Source organism: Schistocerca serialis, chromosome 9, assembly GCF_023864345.2.
Source record: "Schistocerca serialis cubense isolate TAMUIC-IGC-003099 chromosome 9, iqSchSeri2.2, whole genome shotgun sequence".
Lineage (NCBI taxonomy): Eukaryota > Metazoa > Arthropoda > Insecta > Orthoptera > Acrididae > Schistocerca > Schistocerca serialis.
Genome location: NC_064646.1, coordinates 94,171,787 through 94,177,130, shown reverse-complemented (window position 1 = coordinate 94,177,130; position 5,344 = coordinate 94,171,787).

Below are 5,344 nucleotides of genomic sequence, written 5' to 3'. Positions count from 1 at the left end.
CACATCCTGCGACACCTCACTTTAGTGAATACTAACCCTTATGCAGAGATGGCAGTAGACCTTTTGTGTTGGCCATCATGCCGGTGTGGGCGTGGAGGGGCTCCACCTCTTCTTAAAAAAAAAAAAAAAAAAAAAAAACATTTCAAGGCTTTAATTGCCAGTGTTAATCTCACCACACGCTCTGTTCACTTAGCTGCTTGTACTCCTGCGGTTAAACTCTGGAAGAAACTATTCCGGGGGGGGGGGGGGGGGGGGGGGAGGCTGACATAACTCGTCGCCAAGTGTGACATTCGTGAAAGAACCGTTTTTGCCTTGCTATGTTTTGTCGATTGTGCACGCTGCAACTGCAAATAGGGCGCAGGTAAGGAAAGTGTATATTATATGAGGTAATTAATATCAGTTCCCTGTTTGTCACAGAGGGCTGTTAATAATCTGCACACTAGTTTTCCGTGCTACCAGGCAATTGCTGTAGAATTGCAAGCGGCCTGCAGCAGCAGGTTTTTTTTTTTAAGTCTTTATTCAAATTCATTACATTATACATTGCCAGCGCACTGGTCCCCATCGGTGGCTCCATCATCGTCGATTTCACGCGACGCTCCTCGGCAAGTGCAACCCGCACTCCGGAGTGGCGGATGCACCTCTCGCCCTTCGGCGCTTCCTAGCTCGAGCTTCCACCTCTCGGCCAAGGACCCACTCCTACTCAGGTCGTGGGTTGGTCACCCAGTCGATCAGCGGTCTGGACCCATCTAACCTGGCCCAGGCGATGTCACCACCTCCTCGGTTTGGCAGAACACGCCCCGGTTACCCAGGGGCGCGGCGAAGCACCCTTGCCGATTCGCGCCGCGGTCCCACGCCGACAAACGAGGTCTCCGGCATGCAGAGCACCTGATGGTCTGTGCCCTGCGAACAGAGAGGGACTGGTGTTCGGTCCCTCGACGCAGCTCCCCCTGTGCCACGCACCCTTCGCTTTCGCATCGGGTTGGGTCGCAGCTCTCCCTTTTGTCGCAAGGCAGAATGCCGAGCTTAACATCTGGCACCATGGGAAGGCGGAAAGAGCGGCTTGGGAAGGAGAGGCTATAAGAGACGCATCACTTCCCCGTGTGAGGACTGCCGCGGCACGCCCGACTGGAGACGATACGCCCCAGTGCGAGCCTCCGTGCCTTACGGCGCGCCGGCAACGGGCGGGCCCGCGCCGAAACGCGCCGTCAAGCGACCGACCTCACGCCAACTAGCGTCATGTTACATACTCTGGCTCTGGTCCTCTAACGTTTAATTGAGCTGGGTTTCCTGGTGTGGCGGTACACAAATTTTCGTGCTAACGCTTACGAGGGTATTTTTCTACTTTGCTCATCTTAATGTTACTGCGGTCAACTGCCAATGATAAGGAGTCGTTTGTCGACGATAGCACATTATTCTTAGACTGGAACACAAGTGATTCTGCTATCTCTTGTAATCTACTACTAAGAAGTGCTTAAAGTTGGCCTTATACGGTGACCTATTGGTAGCTGTTGTTAACGACAAAAGAATTCCTGGCGAATACTTCAGACATTACTTTAATAACTTCATATTGCGCAAAAGGACCCATCGACATTTGTTTTAGTGTTGCTATGTCTTATACTGTTTGATGTAAAAGGTGTCGAAAGAATTGTTCTCTTTTACAGCATAACAGTAGACTAACAGTTTCCGTTTGATTGTATCACTCGGTTTTAATGTTGTTTCTGCTTGGGCTTGATCCTATGTATACTGAATTTTAAGGAATAGCTGGTAAGTTGAGCTGAACTTTTATCAATGTATTTCTTTTGAGTACCAAGGCATCAAAGCTTTTATTGTAATGAAGTTTTCTTTTATATGTCTAAGATCTTGAATGATTGTTCAGCAGCTTTCCACTGAAGGAACTCTATTTCCTAGCCAACCTGCGTGTTCCCAATGACCCAGAAAAGACCAGCCCTAGTAGAGAATGCTGCGAGACAGAGATGTTTTTGGCTAAGGATGATGTGTATTTGCACAGGTTTGACGTCCACTTGTTTTGACAAAGCACCACTTCAGTCACCAACACTAAAAGAAGTCCGTAGTTCGGAGGTGTAGCAAACTGCCCTGCGGTGCTCCCATCCTTCTTCTGTGTCGACGTTATTGAGTTGCTGGCTCCGGCTCCACCTGCTATGTGGACATCGACCACTGCGTTACTGTATCTGATGTAACGGTGGTTTGGCCGACTTTGCATCTGCTATCTTCCATGGGCTTTTGCAACAGTTGTGGCATTACTGTTATTGCACTAAATAGTGGCGAGAAATAGTGGCAATGCTAGACCTCTACAGTAACCATACCACTCAGTTGCTTGTGAGACAAGGGTATCGACAGGGGTGCCCCAGAGAAGTGTGACAGGACCGCTATTAGTCTCTATATACATAAATGATTTGGCGGACAGGCTGGGCAGCAATCTGTGGTTGTTTGCTGATGATGCTGTGGTGTACGGTAAGGTGTCGAAGTTAAGTGACTGTAGGAAGATACAAGAAGATTTAGACGAAATTTCTAGTTGATGTGATGAATAACAGCTAACTCTGAATGCGGAAAATTGTAAGTTAATCCGGATGAGTAGGAAGAACAGACCTGTAATGTTCGGATACAGTATTACTAGTGTAGCCGGCCGGAGTGGCCGAGCGGTTAAAGGCGCTACAGTCTGGAACCGCACGACCGCTACGGTCGCAGGTTCGAATCCTGCCTCGGGCATGGATGTGTGTGATGTCCTTAGGTTAGTTAGGTTTAAGTAGTCCTAAGTTTTAGGGGACTTATGACCACAGCAGTTGAGTCTCATAGTGCTCAGAGCCATTTTAACCATTACTAGTGTCCTGCTAGACACGGTCAACTCGTTTAAATATCTGGGCGTAACGTTACAAAGTGATATGAAATGGAACAAGCATGTGAGATCTGTGGTAGGGAAGGCGAATGGTCGACTTCGTTTTATTGGGAGAATTTTAGGGAAGAGTGGTTTAACTGTGAAGGAGACCGCATATAGGACGCTGGTGAAACCTTTTCTTGAGCACTACTCTAGTAGTTGGGATCCGTACCAAGTCGGATTAAAGGCAGACATCGAAGCAGTTCAAAATCGTGCGGCTAGATTTGCTACCGGTAGGTTCGAACAATACGCAAGTGTTATGGAGGTGCTTTGGGAACTGAAATGGGAATCCCTGAAAGGACAGCGACATTCTTTTCGAGGAACCGGCATTTGAAGCTGACTGCAGAACAATCCTACCGCAGCCAACATACACGGGGTGTAAGGACCACGAAGATGCGAGAAATTAGGGCTCATACGGAGGCATATAGATAGTCGTTTTTCCCTCGTTCTATTTGCGAGAGGAGCAGGGAAGGAAACGGCTAGTAGTGGTACAGGATACCCTCCACCACGCACAGTACGGGGGCTTGCGGGTACCTATGCAGATTTAGTTATAGATACATCACTTTTTGCGTAGGTCAGTGACATAAACTTAGTCCCAGTGTCAGCTGTTCGTGCAAGTCTTAACCAATGTCTCTGCTCGAATCACAGCTTCAGAATTAATCCACCCCATTCGGTAATCCTGCCCACCTTTTATTACACCGCTATTCGTGTGGAAATGACTCGGCTCCGTGATACCCTTAATGCAAGGATAAACTTCCTAATCATTTGTACCATTTGTACGCTGTCGAGTGAATGCTTTTCCTGTTGCGTGGGCTGCCTTACAGAAACAACTTACTTGGCAGACCTGTGATTTTCTGGCAGTTAGCAAAGATTGGAAAACGCAGTCAGCACCGACACCCACTGATTTCAGCAATGTGTAAGACCGAACAGCTACACTCATGTTCAGAAAAAACAGAACAGCTTGAACGACAAGAGATAGGAGATTCATAGTCACAGGACATGACAGGACAGTACATTAATATGTTCTGCAGAAATGATTAGTATTTCTGTCACCTCACTTCCTGTTGCCTTGTAGGCACAGGGTCCGCCATGGGCCCTGACAACTTGTTCCAAGCGTTATGCCATTAGCGAGAACGGCATCCTTGTGGTACAGCCATGTATGCTTCATACACTTGGTTAAAAAGTTCATCTGTGATTATTAGCCATGTGTCGCGGCGTTGACCGTCATCTTACCATATCCCATACATTTTAGATTGGTGACAAATCTGGTGATCTGGCGGGCCAGCGCCAATGGCTGACATCCTGTGATACCAAGAAGACATGTGTTCGTGCAGCAACATTCGGTCGTGCGTAGTCTTTCTGGAAAATGGTATCTGGAGTCCAGAATGAGATTTTCACTCTGCAGCGGAGTGTGCGCTGATATGTAACTTCCTGGCTGATTAAAACTGTGTGCCGTACCGAGACTCGAACTCTGGACCTTTGCCTTCCGCAGGCAAGTGCTATACCAACTGAGCTACCCAAACACGACTCAAATCCCGTCCACACAGCTTTACTTCTGCCAGTACCTCGACTCCTACCTTCCAAACTTTACAGAAGCTCTCCTGCGAACGTTGAAGAACTAGCACTCCTGAAAAAAAGGATATTGCGGAGACATAGCTTAGCCACAGCCGGGGGGATGTTGCCAGAATGAGATTTTCACTCTGCAGCGGAGTGTGCGCTGATATGAAACTTCCTGGCAGATTAAAACTGTGTGCCGGACCGAGACTCCAACTCGGGACCTTTGCCTTTCGCGGGCAAGTGCTCTACCAACTGGGCTACCCAAGCACGACTCACGCCCCGTCCTCACAGCTTTACTTGGTATCTGGAGTGCTGTGCAGGAAAGGCATGGCTACGGGTCGCAGGACGTCATTCACGACTGTCACGCCGCTCACAGTGTTCTGGACACGCAGTAACTATGAGGTTTGTGGTTGTACCCAACAGCACCCCACACGAAAAGGCCTTGAGTTGGCGCTGTATGTCTTGTGCGAATGCAGTCACTGCGATGCCGCTCCCCTTGTCAGAGGCGAACCAAAATGTGAAATTCATTGTCAAACAAGCAGAGCATGAATTCGTTCGAAAACACTATCCGATGCCGTTCCTGTCCCCAGTGATGTCATTCCATTCACCATTGCCGTCTAGCACATTTCTGCGTTCTCGTCAAAGATAGGCGAAGTGGACGACCTGCACTTGACTTATGATGTAAAAAGCGGCGACGGACTGTCACCCCTGACTGTTCCACTGTTGCGCCAGAGCCGAGGAGGACGCAGATCTGTCCCGCAATGTCACGAGGTGACGACCTTCTCGGATGGTGGTCTGGGTGGTGCGACATGATCCATCTCGTCATGTTCTACGACCTCCCTTGAACCATTCTTCACACACTCGTTGCACTGCCGAAACACCTCCTCCCAAATT